General features: G+C 41.1%; 1 protein-coding gene across 12 annotated transcripts in view; it reads right to left on the bottom strand.

Annotated features, from left to right (window-relative positions):
- LOC133506988 (membrane-associated guanylate kinase, WW and PDZ domain-containing protein 1-like) overlaps positions 1-17,993 on the bottom strand; it is a 99,496-nt gene that overhangs the window by 50,821 nt on the left and 30,682 nt on the right. The window contains exon 1 of one of the 12 annotated variants that reach the window (XM_061831525.1): positions 13,288-13,586. The exons of the other annotated variants lie outside the window; for them this stretch is intronic. The gene's annotated coding sequence lies outside the window, so the exon portion shown is untranslated. Of the gene's footprint in view, positions 1-13,287; positions 13,587-17,993 lie in introns of those variants that run through there. 12 annotated transcript variants of the gene reach the window in all.

Below are 17,993 nucleotides of genomic sequence, written 5' to 3'. Positions count from 1 at the left end.
TTAATCCACATTATTTTGAATCTCAATAAATCAAGAGCTAAGTGAGGATGCTTTACCAACTGTTGGTAAGTGTTCTGTTGTTGAACCAACAGACAACTATTCTAACAATTCTCAAATCGTAGATAATGATATAACAAATCTCAGGCCCAAGGAAATTTAGACAACGGTATCAGCTGATAGAATTATGTTAGGGAGCATATATATTAAAGCACATGAGAATAAACAATTACTATATTCGGTACACTGTTACCATATTACAACTGCAACCTAATTATTGTGGTACATTTACGCCACTACCCAATATTAAAATTTGACATTAATAATTAACACCTAAATTTTAAACTACTGACTGGCAAATTTTCATTCACACTCTTTCGTATGTTTCAAAATAGTGGTTTATGGACATTTTTTTGCTGAAGCTTATATTATTATAATATGTTATAAATGCCTAATTCAGTATCAATCAAGAACAATATCTCACACAGAAGCACTGCATAAATGTGCTTTCTAAAGAGACCCACAGCAAGTCCTTTAGTTTAATGTAGGACTGGTGTTTTGGCAAACCAGTGGTATTATTAGCTAACTAGCCAATCACCACTATTTTCTGTTTTTGAGGGGTGGAACCACCAAGACCAAGCCACCAGTTATTTGTCATCATTTTCTCCCTGAACCACAGCATCAATTAGCAGCTCCAGTCTGTTACCACAGGGACAGGAACTGCTGTGAAAAGAGGGTATCTGCCAATAGTTGGAACAACAGAGAGAGGAAAAAGATACTGTTGCCAATGGAGGAGACACGTGACACATGCAACAACAACAACAACAAAAAACAAGAATATAACCACCTAATGGATATGTAAAATCCCTAAACAAAGAAGCCTGCTCTTCCACTCTCTCACTTTCCAGCAAACACAAGATGTACCTCATGTATGCTGTGCGCCACATTGCCTCCTCTAAACATCTCCTCTTTTATCTCGTCTGCACACATTACTGAGCGAGTGCTGGACACAGGCACGCAGGTCTACATGTACGGAGAGGGAGATGGACATCGATCTGAAAGCTGCTAAAAGGGAGCCCAGGCAAGCCTGCCCTCCCTCCAGTCACGTCATCAACGTTGTCAATACACTACATGGCCTTCAGGTACTGTGAAAGCTACAGTTCGAAACACTTTGCTAATACATGATACAAGTGATGTTGTGAAATAAAAACTCAAAGAATATTGACTCATTTTACATAGTTACACTGAACCTATTAACCCCCTACTTATCTTATATTCATTTGGAAAATATACACACTTTAAATACATTTAAATAGATAATGTAGTATAATGCTAGTTCACATTGTTCGTTATAAAAATTTGGAAGGGAGGCTCAATCAGTTTGAGTGTACCAATGGGCTCCTGCATGGTCCATAAAACTTATTCAAATCATTTAAGTAAGCAAAGCAAATTTCTTCTTGACAAACAACTGCAGATTTGCTAAAATATAGTGAAGAAAAATGAGTATTTGAACACCCTGCTATACTGCAAGTTCTCCCACTAAGAAATCATGGAGGGGTCTGAAACTTTCATCGTATGTGCATGTCCACAGTAAGAGAGATAATTTAAAAAGAAAAATCCAGAAATCACAATGGATGATTTTTTAAGGATTTATTTGTGTGATACACCTGCAAAAAAGTATTTGAACACCTATCTATCAGCTAGAATTCTGACCCTCAAAGACTAGTTAGACTAGTCCGCCTTTAAAAGTCCACCTCCATTCCATGTATTATCCTGAATCAGATGCACCTGTGTGAGGTCGTTAGCTGCATCAAGACACCTGTCCATCCCATACAATCAGTAAGACTCAAACTTGTAACATGGCCAAGACCAAAGGGCTGTCCAAAGACACCAGAGACAAAAATTGTACAACTCCACACGGCTGGAAAGGGCTACGGAGAAATTGACATACAGCTTGGTGAAAAAAGGTCCACTGTTGGAGCAATCATTATCAAATGGAAGAAGCTAAACATGACGGTCAATCTCAATCGGAGTGGAGCCCCATGCAAGATATCACCTCGTGGGGTCTCAATGATTCTTAGAAAGGTGAGGTAAAAGCCCCGGACTACACGATGACCTGAAAAGAGCTGGAACCACTGTTTCCAAGGTGACTATTGGTAATACATAAAGAAGCCGTGGTTTGAAATCATGCATGGCACGGAAGGTTCCCCTGCTTAAACCAGCACATGTCAAGGGCCGTCTTAAGTTTGCCAATGACCAGTTGGATGATACAGAGGAGTCATGGGAGAAAGTTTTGTGGTCAGATGAGACCAAAATGGAACTTTTTGGTCATAATTCCACGAACTGTGTTTGGAGGAAGACAAATGATGAGTTCCATCCCAAGAACACCATCCCTACTGTGAAGCATGGGGGTTTTAGCATCATGCTTTGGGGTGTTTTTCGACAAATGCGACAGGACAACTGCACTCTATTAAGGAGAGGATGACCGCGGCCATGTATTGTGAGATTTTGGGGAACAACATCTTTCCCTCACTCAGAGCATTGAAGATGGGTCCTGGCTGGGTCTTTCAACATGACAATGACCCGAAGCACAGAGCCAGGAAAACCAAGGAGTGGCTCCATAAGAAGCATATCAAGGTTCTGGCGTGGCCTAGCCAGTCTCCAGACCTAAACCCAATAGAAAACTTTTTGGAGGAAGCTTAAACTCCATGTTTCTCAGCGACAGCCCAGAAACCTGTCTGATCCAGAGAAGATCTGTGTGGAGGAGTGGGCGAAAATCCCTCCTGCAGTTTGTGCAAACCTGCTGAACAACTACAGGAAATGTCTGCCCTTTGTAATTGTAAACAAAGGCTACTGTACCAAATATTAACATTGGTTTTCTCAGGTGTTCAAATACTTATTTGCAGCTGTATCACACAAATAAGTCATTAAAAAAAAAAAAAAAAAAATCATACATTGTGATTTCTGGATTTTTCTTTTTAGATTATCTCTCTCACAGTGGACATGCACCTACGATGAAAATTTCAGACCCCTCCATGATTTCTAAGTGGGAGAACTTGCAATATAGCAGGGTGTTCAAATACTTATTTTCTTCACTGTATATGTCACCCCTCCCAAAAGGATGTATCTTTAAAAAGCTGGTAGAACAATATCTAAAGCACTTGCATTGACAACTGTAGGAGGTCTACATAAAAGTGATGATGCTGTCTTATCAGTGGTCCACACAGCCCTCGCCTACCCATCTCCTTTGTCACCATCATCCCATAGACTCCAATGCAAAATCTGCACATTCCAGGGCTGGGTCCATAACTGGGGAACTGGGTCCTGGACTTCCTGATCATCAGACCACACACCGTCCAGCTCAAAAACACTGTCTCCTCCTGCTTGCATGTTTTTGGAATGTTGGAGAAAATCAGAGTACCCAGATAAAATCCACACTGGCACAAACTCTACACAGGAGATGCTGGATTTGAACCCGTGACCTCAGAACTATGTGGCAGATGTGCTAACAGCTGGCCACCATGGAATAAATCAGGAGCATCCAAAGTGACACATATAGTGGCTTCCAGGAATGGAGTGCACTAATGTATACTATAGTTTATTCAGTATGTAGACTATAAATACATGTCAGGCGCTATCTTAACTGGCAGTTCATAAAAAGTTGTGGCATCACTACACCATGCTATTTATTTTTTAGCCCATACATGGGGTTTTGCATTGTTTGCTAGAATTAAAATAAACTGGTTTGTTGGCAAAAGCTGAAGCTATGTGGTTGTTTATTTTTAGTTTGTTAACAATAGACTTCAACTGGGAGGGGAAAAGCGGAGAAAGAGTTTCAAAACTGTTTTGTCGAAGGACTGCTCATGATCTGGAAAACTGCCGCTTGTTTGGAAGAGAGTTCATTGAGTTTCACCGCCAATATGATTGTATCTAAAATTTGTGCACACACACCAAAACAAATTATCAGCCAAACAATGTTCGCATGTCGAAAAACTCATAAATATGTTCACAAAGACCTCAAAGCACCACTGTATGTTTTTTGCAGCACAATCAGGAAATGGGTGGGAAAAGTGGATGGCGGACCCATCCTGGATTAATCAGACAAAGTTGAGCTGTGCATTGTAAAATATTAAATAGCCAGATGGTCTTTATTCTCAATCCAAATACACTTGCCTCTACAATAAATGTGTCACTTGTTCTGTTAACAGGGGGAAAAAAATACTCCTTAGTCTCCATCAGACAACATCAACAACAAGTCCAAAACAACATTTTTAAAAATAATTTTTTGAAAGCCATGTTTTTATCGCTGTTCAGCGGAAAGATTGTGATGCATAAACATCTGATGTTTTAAAAATGCTTTTGTGCATTTATGATAAAAAGGGACTGGTACCCCAGTATAACACATGTAGTGAAATATGTGTTTATGCACACATTTTACAAGTATATTGTGGGTGTTCCTCGTAAATTCATCTTGTGTTTGTAAACACTTCAGTTATCTAATTTTATTGGTGTATTTTGTCTTTACATATATATTCAGTATATTACCATTCGCAAAATACGTTTCTAGCAATCGGTACACAATAGATTTAATAATATGCATCTACTGAGAATGATGTCATAATGCGATTTTTTTTCTCTCATATTTTAATCATTTTATTGGATAAATATTGATTCAGAACTGCTCCAGAGGATGTATGGACCACAGTTGTGTACCATTATGTTGCATCTTAGCAATACAGTATTCATGGTTTCGATAATTGTGATGCGATAATGGGGGGTGGGGGGTGAAAAAGTGAATTAATGATTGATAGATCCTCACTGAAGGCCCTGGAACCAAATCCACCACCCGCCACTGATTATATTGCACTTACCATCATCCTCTTTACACTAAAAAAAAGCTCGTCAATCTTTAAATTCTTCTCAATGCAATGTCATTTAGGCTGATGGGGACTAAGGATCATTTTTCCCCTGTACTTTTCCGCTGTTAACAGCACAAGTGACATTTATTGTAGAAGCAAATGTATTTGGCTTGAGAGTAAAGACCATCTGGCTATTTAATCGTTTACAATGCACAGATCAACTTTGAGTGGTATGAAAAGCCATGAACATTCTTCGTGAGGACTCTCCATATATTTATGAGATCAATAAAAAAAAAAATGCTCACACACAAGTCAAAATTTGTGTCAGAGGCAACAAGAGTAAAATTGGGAGTTTATGTTAAACTGTAGACATGATGCCTTTTGCATCTTTGAATTGACCTGGGGCTTAGTATGCTGTGTGGGTTTATAACATACTAGTTGCACCGAAATGAAAATTCTTGGATGAAACCAAAAACTGCAACATAAGGCTGAAAACCAAGACACCAAAAGGAATTGCTATACCTATTATTAGTGAAATTGCATTTATGGATGACGGCCACATTGCTAACTTATAGATATTTCTGAATATACATATTTTTAACCAAATTAAATGATCAGAATTAGTTTTATTGGCCAAGTATCTAAACAACACATAAGGAATTTGTTGACAGGAATCCTTTTTTATTTTTAACTCACAGTTGTGCAAAGGATGAAGTCTTCTAGCAGTTAGAGTGGCCAATAGAGTACAAGTCCAGTGGAAGGATCATTGTGCAAAGGGTGTCAAGACTTCAAGGAGTGTATGCAGTTTAAAGTGACTCATCATTCGATAGTCTACATTATAACAAATTGGAAGCATGTTGCAGTTGACTCGAACGTTAGTTGTTCAAGAATTTAATTGCAAAAGGGAAGAAGCTGTTGGAATGCCTGCCTCTGCTTTGCATTGTTCGATAGGGTCTACCCGAGGGAAGGAGCTGGAAGAGCTAGTTGGCGGGTCCAATGGGATCCCGGCTGCTCTTGTCCTATTTCAGGTGGCGTGCAAGATTGGGTTGGGTGTAAAAATCCAGCAGTTTTGATTGTCTGTTGCAGTCAGGGTTTGTACTTTTTCGTGGAAGGCCCAAACCAGACTGTGATGGAGGTAAGACAGTACTGATTCGATGACCACTGTGTTGAACTTTCTCAGCAGCTCTCGAGGAATGCCAGCTTCCTCAAAAGCTGCAGGAAGTACATCGTTTGCTCGGCTTTTTTGAAGATGGAGTTGATTTTTCTTCTCCCACTTCAGGTCCTATGAGAATGTAATTCCCAGAAACTTGAAGGTCTCAACGGTTGACACAAGACAGTTGGACAGCATGAGGGGCATCTGTGGTGAAGGATGCCACCCAAAGTCATTACGTAGAATTGCCACGCTACCCAGTGCCTGTGGTGTCATCTGTGAACTTCAAAAGTTTGACAGCCAGGTGCATTGAGGTGCAGTTGTTTGTGTAGAGAGAAAATAGCGGTGGGGAGAGAACACAACCTTGGGGTGCCTCGGTGCTGATGATGCGCGTGTGAGGTGGTGTCCCCCAGCCTCACCTGCTTTGTCCTGCCCGTCAGGAAGTTGTAAATCCACTGACAGCTAGCAGGCAAGACGCCTAGCTGGAGTAGCTTGGCGGAGAGGAGTTTGGGGAGGAGCGTGTTGAACACTGACCAATTAACAGGATCCTAACATAGTTTCCCATGTTGTTGAAGTGTTCAAGAATGACATGCAGACCCATGTTGACTTCGTCATCAGCAGACCTGCTTGCAAATTGCAGTGGGTCCAGCCGAGGACTTATCATGCTCTTGAGGCGGTCCAAGCACAAGGCATTCATAGGGCTTCATAACCACGGATGTCAAGGCGACAGGCCTGTAATCCTTCAGCCCCAAGATTGCAGGCTTCTTACTTACAGGAATTCTCAAGTAATGTAATTATTCATTCTCCGCTCTGGACTTTGAGGGGAGCACAAGTGCAGGAAACAAGCACTGAAGTGAGTGATAAGGCCACTCTTTCCCTAGTAAGCTATCGCTAGATGCTGACTCATTTGTACCTGCATCGTCACCACAGGACAAGGCTGACCGGCTGGTAAGACTATGCTATTTTCAATCGTACTATTATTAAATCATATGTTGTAGGCATAATTGAGGATTGATTTAAGTCAATTGCCATCTTTGCTAGTATCAGAACTCAAGTAGAAATGCATGGTGAGGTAACTACGTGAACATCTACACATGCACACAGAGCAGAACATTACTTTGAAAAACCTAATGAAATATGAATAATGCTTCATGTTTTGAGCATGGACGGAAACAAATCCATGGTGCATATTAGACATTGGTAAAGGGGAGTTCCTGATTTAGGATATTGATATGGTGTTTGTATAATACCCGAGTGTTCTGTACTAAGGAAATTACGTTAAATTGAAATCAATACCATGTCTGATAGCGTCTCATTCTAAATTGACCATTAAATTCTTTCTCAAGACATAGCTCTTGCATTGCATCTTCCAAGATTGGCAGGTTCTATACCTAAAATTGTAACCAGTGAGCATACTGTATATCCTTGTAACAGGGATACTTCAATATGTCGACACTCTTGTGACCTTCTGCGCATATTCTACACTCCTTGGATGAGTGTCAGACTATTTCTTCACAAAAAATGCAGTAAAAAGCACAGAGCCTCAAACCACACGCCCACGTGTACACAAATTGAGGTGGAAAATGACCTCCTGCGTAAGGACAATGGGTGGTGGTGCTAACAGCACTCTGCTGACATGTGATACCTTCAATCGTCTTCCCGCTGTTTATGGTGTGGGGAGCTTCCACTCATTGTCTAACAGGCATACACACATCCGTGCAGCCAAACATCTGCTGTCTTTAACCCCTGCTGTCTGCAATGTTGAGAGTGGCAGGAGGGACAACGCACAAGAACCGCCGAGCCGACCTGAGAGTGAGATAAGCCTTATGGAGGGAGTGTAAACTACCAGGACAGGGTTGGTTTGACAAATTAATATACAGAGAATGCATAATAAAGCAAAGCAAGGCAAACATATTTATATTGTGCATTTCATACAGAAGGTAACTACTGCAGTGTGCTTTACATGATTACAGGTATTAGAAAATAAAGGAAAAAAACAAAAGACCCCTTGAAAAATAAAAACGTACATTTCAGGAAAGATAATGTAATAGTGGCAATGTTCTAAAATGCTCAATCATAAGCAAGGGTGGGAAAAATAGTTTTTAACCTGGATTTAAAAACAGTGACACTTGGGGCTAACTTTACTTTTAGTGGCAACTTATTCCATTTGTTTGCACTATAGCAGCTAAAACAACACATGTAAGCATTATGAAGTAAAGTATCAAACAATGTGTTAACTGAACGAAGTCAACTGAAGAGTTCATTTTCAATTTAAACTGTTTGCATTCATCCCTTGTTTCCAGGATAAACACTTGGCGTCCTGGCAAAATGTTGTTTTGAAAACAGCAGCTCAGAGCTGACGTGAGGAGGAATATCTTCCACAGCTCAGAGGGGCCTCAGCTGAGGAGGAGCAGAATACGCAGTCACAAAGGGAGTTTGCAGGGAACTCTCATGGGCCTCTAACCCTATTACTGGAACAGTGTTGATTGAGGCAGCATTTGAAAGCCTCGTTTTCACATCCTCCCTACCCCGCCCCCAATACAGTGAAGAAAATAAGTATTTCAACACGCTGCTATACTGCAAGTTCTGCCACTTAGAAATCATTGAGGGGTCTGAAACTGAGAGACATAATCTAAAGAGAAAAATCCAGAAATCACAATGTATAACGATTTATTTGTGTGATACAGCTGCAAAAAGTATTTGTACAGCTGTCCATCAGCTACAATTCTGACCCTCAAAGGCCTTTAAAAGTCCACCTCCACTCCATGTCTTATCCAGAATCAGATGCACCTGTGTGAGGTTGTTAACTGCACAAAGACACCTGTCCACCCCATACAATTAGTAAGACTCAAACTTGTAACATGGCCAAGACAAAAGACACCAGAGACAAAATTGTACGACTCTACACGGCTAGAAAGGGCTACGGAGAAATTGCCAAGTAGCTTGGTGAAAAAAGGTCCACTGTTGGAGCAATCATTAGAAAATGGAAGAAGCTAAACATGACAGTCAATCTTAATTGGAGTGGCGGCCCATGCAAGATATCACCTCGTGGGGTCTCAATGATTTTTAGAAAGGTGAGGAAAAAAAGCCCAGGACGACACGACATGATTTGGTCAATGACCTGAAAAGAGCTGGGACCACTGTTTCCAAGGTGACTGTTTGTAATACACTAAGACGTCATGGTTTGAAATCATGCATGGCACGGAAGGTTCCCTTGTTCAAACCAGCACGTCAAGGCCCGTCTTAATTTTGCCAATGACCATTTGGATGATACAGAGGAGTCATGGGAGAAAGGCTTGTGGTCAGATGAGACCAAAATGGAAATTTTTGGTCATAATTCCATTAACCGTGTTTGGAGGAAGACGAATGATGAGTTCCATCCCAAGAACACCATCCCTATTGTGAAGCAATGGGGTGGTAGCATCATGCTTTGGGGGTGTTTTTCTGCACAATGGAGAGGACGACTGCACTGTATTAAGGAGAGGATGACCGCGGCCATGTATTGTGAAATTTTGGGGAACAACCTCTTTCCCTCAGTCAGAGTATTGAAGATGGGTCGTGGCTGAGTCTTTCAACATGACAATGACCTGAAGCACACAGCCAGGAAAACCAAGGATTGGCTCCGTAAGAAGCATACCAAGGTTCTGGCATCGCCTAGCCAGTCTCCAGACCTAAACCCAATAGAAAATCTTTGGAGGGAGCTGAAACTCTGTGTTTCTCAGCGACAGCCCAGAAACCTGTCTGCTCTAGAGAAGATCTGTGTGGAAGAGTGGGTCAAAATCCCTGCTGCAGTATGTGGAAACCTGGTGAACAACTACAGGAAATGTTTAACCTCTGTAATTACAAACAAAGGCTACTGTGCCAAATATCAACATTGGTTTTCTCATGTGTTCAAATACTTATTTGCAGCTGTATCGCACAAATAAATCGTTAAAAAAATAATACATTGTGATTTCTGGATTTTTCTTTTTAGATTATCTCTCTCACAGTGGACATGCACCAACGATGAAAATTTCCAAGTGGGATAACTTGCAATATAGCAGGGCATTCAAATACAAATTTTCTTCACTGTGCAAATTTCAGGCATTGGAAGGATGTCAACCACTAACCAGGGATTGTGCCAATTTACTGGTACATCCAGTAAACTGGAGCTCTGAAGGATACTTTTCAGATTACTATGTATATTTTGTGTATTTCATTCATTCATTCATCTACCGTACCACTTATCCTCGCTAGGTTTTGCGGACGTGCTGGAGCCTATCCCAGCTGACTCTCGGCGAGAGACAGGGTTTACCCTCAACTGCTGTGACATCTCTGCCAGCAAGAAAGTTACTCAATCACTGACAGGCGTTTTCAGAACAGCAAACCCCATATTGACAGACATTTCAGAGCATTTTGAGTCTCTCATGATTATATAGACACCACATCAAACAAATGCACAAAGGCTCTTCTTTCACCATGAAAAAACTTTTATTCTACCTTTTTTTGTTTTTTAGTAATCAACTGACATGTTTAACCAAAGGAAACTGTCAGAATTCAGTATTTTTGTGAAAATAAACAAAGCAGACGGAATGTGAATTTGATGCTCAATTTTTTTACCTTTTGTGACCTATAATATCAGAGCAGTGGTTTCATTCTACGATCTAGAAACCAGCTTAAACAACATTTAGAAATGTATTTACCCTAACAAATGTGCTGTGAGCGGCACTGACCCATTGGATGTCACAATAATGTCCTGGTATTATTCAGTAGCTCTATATATGGCGTCCATGATCCTTACCATACTTCAAAGACATCATTTTTACTTTGTCACATTTTGTGCCACACTTCTGCAGAGTACCACAACACATAACCTGCAAAATCTATACATGTAATTGATCTGGTGGCGTGTGAAATGTTTCAACTAGTCTGACCGTGACAGCAGCCATTTCCTCCTTCTCAGACATTGAAATGTGTAAGAGGGACTGAGCAAACTGGGAGTGATCTTAACTTGAAAATGGTGCATCGCTTCTATCTATTGGTGGTTGTGCCTCATTACCATTGTCTGCAACCTTGAAAATGACAGTTGAGCAGCGTCACTCTCACGCACCCCTCCCTGTCAAAAAAGAAAATGTCATTGACGAGTATAATCGTCCAAGTGGAGTGACCGAGTTAAGAGACATCCACAACACTAAATAAGTTCCATAAAGGTCCTGTCCTCTTCTATGTCCAACGAAATTCCCTTTGGGACTGTGTTGGATGTATGAATTGTGTCATAAAGGTTCCAAGACTGATGTGACAAAAGATTTATTTCATATCCAAAATCCAAACTACACATTTTCCCCTGCAAAGCAATCCCCCTGGAGCATAACATATTTTCACAGTCTTTTCTGACACATCTTCATGGACTCCAGGAAGGTGTGAGGACCCTCTTAAGCCTTTGTCAGCAAAGAAAGGCCAAAAATCACTTGTTTCTCGGTCGTGTAATTATGGAGGTCACCGAAGCAAGTGAATGTTCTTCTCAACCAGGAACTGTCAGATGCTCAGGGCACTGTGAGCAGGTGCATGGTGAAGAAGCCATGATTTGTCCTACCAGAACTCTCACCTTTTCTGGTGCACTGAATAAACCAAATGCAACAGGATCTCTTAGTATGTGTACTGGTTAATCGTTACATATTGAAGGGAAAAGTCATAGTTCTTTTGCGACACCAGTCCTAGAATCTGACGCACCTTGAACACCCAACTCACTCTCCACTTACGAACTTTGTATTTAGCTACAATAAAATCTGTCTAAAACGATGCTAACTAATTACTGGAGTGGCAGTCCTGCCATGGAGCACCAAATATTGAAATATTTAAGATATGTAAATTGTAATTACCCTAACACACATGCTGGTGAGTTCAACAGCAATGCAAATTCAACTAAAACTTCAGTGTGAAACGTCAATTAAAATACAGATGAATATAAATACATTTTATTTTCTGAAGGTGCTTGTGATGGATTGACAATGAACACTTGGTATTTATCAATTTAGGTACAGCATCACTGAGGTACAGCAAAGTAGTGCTTCATGGTTTGCGTTTCAATTTGGTTTTTGAATTATGCCCTTCTTCTAAATTCTCACTTTTGATATGGCAAAAATGAATGCAATCACTGAGAAAAAAAATGTTCAAATGGAACAGCTCCATTGCTTTTACAAGACCAAGGGATTATTTGAATAAAAGAATGATGGAGTCGCCCATTATAGATGAACAGGAGGATGAAGAGAGAGAGAAACGCCAGACACAATACTGCTGCTACCCAACACAACAGGCCATTCTTTCAGCTCACGCCACAACACTCCTTACAGCTGAGTCCTGGCTGCTATACTCCCGCTGTGTCCCCCAATCCCTCCCAGACTCACTCGCCTTTCAGTATCGTGGAGAGGAATGAGTGAGGGGGCCCGAAGTTGAATAGTGGGCAAGCACAAGTAGTCTGAAGCGTCATTAACTGGAAATCTCATGAAATTGTACAAAAGATCCTCAGTTTTTGTGTCCTTTCACTGAAATGAATGAAAAGTTCAATTTCATTGGTGGGGCAATAACAAAAAGAGAGTGATTTAAAAGGAGCATCCAGGGAGGAGTGATGAAAGGAGCAATAACGAAGAAGGGATGAAGCATAAGGCAGTGGTTAGTAAAGATTTTTCCAAGCAATAACTGAGTGAGTCAACAACATCAGTGTTTTAGTTTAAACATACAACAAAACATCATGTTAGTCATACAGATCCATCTCATTATATGTATATTATATATATATACACTGTATATCCATCCATCCATTTTATTTCCGCTTATCCTCACGAGGGTTGCGGGAATGTGCTGGAACCTATCCCAGCGGTCAACGGGCAGGAGGCGAGGTTATATATATATATATATATATATATATATATATATAATGAGCCGCTTTTCGTCACTAGGGTGACAGGTGTGCTTCTGTCCATATGCGCAGTATATATACACACATATATAGTGCATATACAGTACAGATTAGATAGATAGATAGATAGATAGATAGATAGATAGATAGATAGATAGATAGATAGATAGATAGATAGATAGATAGATAGATAGATAGATAGATAGATAGATAGATAGATCTCAATCATCTAGCACCTGCATGGAAACAGCTCTGTCAAAAAAATAAAAAATGCACCTGACTTACTTTCTGTGAGTCTATTGCACTAGTGCCCACCTCCAGCTTTTCCAAGCACCCTCCCTGAAGCCAGAAATCACCCACAAGCAAAGTAAATGTCACAGAATTACCTCAACACTGGCGCTTGTGCTGATTTTGCCTCTGCATGATATTCCACAGATATAATCAAGAGGATACATCCAAGCTGATTTGTGCTCTCCATGGACCATCCAAACCCTCCATCGGCCATGCGGTTGACTGGGAGCAAGTGCTACAGCTCCAAGCTCATTCAACCCGCCGCCTAGCAGGCAGCTGCCGTTTTTCTTCAAAGCTCCACAAGCAGAGCAAATTAAGAGGTCCCGTCCAGCTTAGAGGCTAAGCCAATGTGAGCCATTCACACTCCACTTCCTGTCTGTGACCAATGGCTGCAGCCTCATTCCCCCTCCCCTGCATGCTCCCGCCCACAGCCTCCCTCTTCCGTCCCTTGTTGCTCCTCTCCTCTGCCTCACTCGTCTTCCCTGCCCCTTCTCCTGGTTAGTCATAAATATAGACGCTTGACATTACCTAACACATGAGCTGTTCTGACAAACAGCCTGATTCGTGTGAGAAAACCTCTCCTGGGGTGAGAGGCGGGCTCAAGAAGAGTGTGGAGGGCAGCAGGACAAGGATTAGGTTGAGGATATTCTGTATGGGAGGTGAGGGTAGAGCGACATATTGCAGATTGAAATTGGCCATTTAGCAGAATGGTACCAAGAGAAATGACAAAGGTCTGAATCACCGTGACAGCCGGTCTTTTCCTGCTTGGAGTCACTTCTATGTGGGATTTGGGTATTGTGCTTCGACAAGCCTCGAACACAAGCTTGATGAGGATTGAGGCAGATTAAAAACTTTGTGGTAGACCAAAAGAAATCTAGTACCACTGCACTTGTCCAAATGCATGGAGGTGGGCTGATGCCCAGGCGACATGACCACATAACCCAAGTGTGGTCCTGAGGGAAGAGGATGGCAGATTTCTGATTTGCACGGTCCCACCTCAGACGATCTAATGCAAAGAAAACTCATTAAATATTAAAAGAAATGGATGCTGTTTTTTTGTAATGCCTTTCATAGGGAATTACAATATTGGAATTACCCACAGTCACAAGACTCAGACCTGGGTCTGACTTTGAGTCACTTGATTCTGAGTATCTGATGATAAAGAATCCCAGTCTGATGGCTGTGCAATCCATTAGGAAGTGGCTTGCTCAAAGGCAAATGAATAGTAATCTAAAAGCATACTACTATCTTAGACTAGCATCTCTCCTATAATTCGTAGCCATTTATATATTTTTGTGCACTGTGAGACAAGAAATATGACTGTCTGGTTTCAAAGGCCTAATACTTGTATTTAAGACACTCCGGCCCAAATATCCACTAAAATGGTGAAATGACGATCTTCTGAAAAACATTTTGTTATATCTTCACACTGTGCCTAACCCAAGCAACAGTTACTGCAGTTTCGAAGGCTGCTGACACTGCATGATTCAAAGGACACAAAACATTTTCCTTGTAAGTTACTCAATTTGTATAGACCTAAGAGCAGCATAAGGACAAAACAAAGGAAAACAAATTGAATATACTCAAATCGGAATCAATCAATACAAAAATCCGACGTGAACCAGACAGCATTGAAAAAGTTCATGTTCATATGACCTAGTTCAAAGTCCAGTTTGCTGTTCCAAAGAAGAACTAGTCCATAGTTATTTTTCTTTCAATAACTAATAAGTGCCGTACTTGAGCACAAAACCTGAACTAGTTCATGAACTTTTGTTCATTGAACTCATTTAAGTACAACACGGCTATCAGGCATGTTCCAATTGCACAGCATCATAAATGCACGGATTAAAAAAAAAATATGAACCTGAAATGAATGGGAAAGACAATTCAATATGATGTACTCAAAATTAGGAAATTACTTGCCTTTGGGGGCCACTGAAGTAATGCCAATGCAAAAATACCTTTAGATAAGGTTACCCTGATTTAAATCAGTGAAGGAAGAGTCGACCCAGGCAACCTCAATGATATGTTTATTTAAAGGCCTACTATCATGAAATGGATGATTTTTAGTATGTTATTAATGAAAAAACGTCAGCCAATATGGGCCCATGCGTTTTTTCACCACAAAACATGATTTTGACTTTTTGTTACTCCCGCCATGAAAATCCTCTCGAGGGATTTGTTTTCGAGAACAAGCAGGAAGTGATGTAAAGGACAACGGCGCCCCCAAGTGGAGTCGTTTGTTTCCATTAGTTTTACCTCCGGGAAGGTATCTCGTTGTTCCTTCGTGTTAGCCAAAATGCCGGCTCATTGCATTACTGGACATTGCTTGAACACTCGGGAGAATGGATTTAGCCTTCATAAGTTTGCAAGAGACCCGCTTCATTGTGAAAAATGGATTGCACGGGTGCAGAGGATGAGAGCTTTGTGGTTTCCAAATGACAGATAGGTGTGTATACAGCTACTAAAAAAAAATAGTTTGTGACGAACCACGTAATCGGTCTCTCATAACGTAACAAAAGATCCGCGTAGGAAAAATGTCGTTATGCGCGTCGGACGTCGTGGGGCTGTTCCGAGAGACGGCGGCGAATCTGAAAAACCCAGCTGAGAATGCCTCACTCAGCCGCGTGCACGCAGTAATCCGCCCTGGCTTGACAGTGTTCATCAACTACTGCGGCCGCTTTGAACATCCCCGTAAAAGCAGCACGGCTCGGCTCTATTATATGCCACCATGGCGCCGAAAATCAGCCACACCGGCTGAGGCACCGCGTTCGACGGTCACGGCTTCTGCGAAGGCTGCGCGTCGGGCTTTCCGGACGGGGACGGCTCTGAAGAACCCAGTCGAGAATGCTTCACTCAGCCGTGTGCGCACAGTAAAGCTCCCCGGCTCGACTGTGTTGTTCATCGCGTACTGCTGCGTCTCTGAAAACCCCCCTAAAGCAGGACGGCTCTGCTCTGTCATAAGCCTCACCGGCCGACTGCGATGAGCCGCGATGGCTCATCTCCGCCACGGAAGTGGATCGGACGGGGATGCGGTTTGGCCGTGATCGCATATCATCTGAATATGGCTCGAAACAATAGTGTAATATTGTAACTTCACTTAGTTGTGTGGTGTTCTCCTTTTCGAAAAGAGCTTCCGCGTCAGAAGGGGCGCGTTTGTCTCCCATAGTTAGGGTGCACTGCGTGTCTTCGTTGGGGAATGTCCGGGTGACGTCACGGACGGAGGACGCAGCCAATATGGCGACCACTTGGATATCGTAGAATGACACTTCTGCAACTTTGCGCATGGATGACGCGCTCTCCGCTCACATTTATTTTTTCGTGTAGACATTGAAGTGAAATTTGTTATATGTATTTTTCATTACAATATATATTTTAGAATGTTTATAGGGATGACACTTGGGCTTTAAGTATCATTTTCTGCTTCCATATTGATGCTCGTAAAGTTTGTTACATTTGGGAGTCTGTGCATGCGAGTTGTTTCACGTGTTCTGTGAATGCCATAACAGTCATATCATGCATGTATTGCTTGATCAGTACAAAAATCACTCATTTGGGGTTTGGGCTGATGTATGCTTGTGCAAAGATATTGGCTTATTCGGCTACATGTGATTTCGAAATAGCAACAGACAAGCTATCACAATACAGCCACAATCATCACAATATTAATCATTGTGCAAAATGCATACTCTGCTCAGTTATCTCTCTGAGGACAAATTTAGGATGCAGCACATGTAATGGATGACATTACAATGTGCAATTGGTCATAATGTTGTGGCCGGTTGTTATATTTTTGGGGGGGAAAGTCATACTTTCTGTTGTATTAATGTTTCCTGTCTCGGCTAAGTCAAGTGCTCTTCAAATGGAGACAAGAGGTACAGTGCCACTCTTTAGGACCTTCTGATTTAATTAGAGACCATTCATTAGGAACTGTTCCATTTCAGCCCATCATCTTGTTTGATGTCAATAAGTGTCGCTGGCAGCTTTGGGCATTATCAGTAGCTTGCCTCAAATGTTATGTTATACTTGCATATGCATTTATTTACAAGCCGAATAATTGTTGTTTTGCAAAGGCTGGTTGAAGATCAGTAAAAGTGCACATGAAGAAATTTGTTTTCTGCTTTCAGAAATGTGACAAGGCACTAGAACTAGAAGTTATAACGCCACACAACACAAAAAATAGGATCTCACTCTACACAGAAACTATGACAACAATAAACAAAGCTCCAAATCTTTTATCATTACTGTAATAACAACAACAACAACAAAATCGAGACATTTCATGAAAACAATAGGTTATTCATTCATAGTATATCACAAGATCATGAAAAGAAAGCCTCACAGTGTCAGGCCCAAATCCCCAAACTAGCACAAACATGAAGGCCAACTACCCTGTATAGTGAAGGGGAAAAACCACGAGACTCTTACACACAGATTCTTTTTACAAAGACAAAAAGGGCATTAAAAAAACACAATCTTTGTTCACTGTGTAATCCATTGACAGAAAAAAATAGCCAGCATCGTGACATCGTTCCAACACAAGTTAACAACAGGGCAGCTCACACTTTTTGTAAATACTAAGATAGTGTTGAGAAATACTCACAACAACAAATCCTTTTACAGCGTACATATAACTCTGTCAATCCATCAAAATGTTCAGTTTCCTTCCTTGCACAAGAAACCCTAACCCCTTTATCAATATGTATTAGCGAGCTCAATTTGAAGAAGAAGAATGATTACTTTGGTTTTCATTGTACATTCATTTAACATAGTGATTGTCCCATCATTACGCCTCCACAAT

This window comes from Syngnathoides biaculeatus, chromosome 2, assembly GCF_019802595.1.
Source record: "Syngnathoides biaculeatus isolate LvHL_M chromosome 2, ASM1980259v1, whole genome shotgun sequence".
NCBI lineage: Eukaryota > Metazoa > Chordata > Actinopteri > Syngnathiformes > Syngnathidae > Syngnathoides > Syngnathoides biaculeatus.
This window is presented reverse-complemented; position numbering and strand designations above follow the sequence as displayed.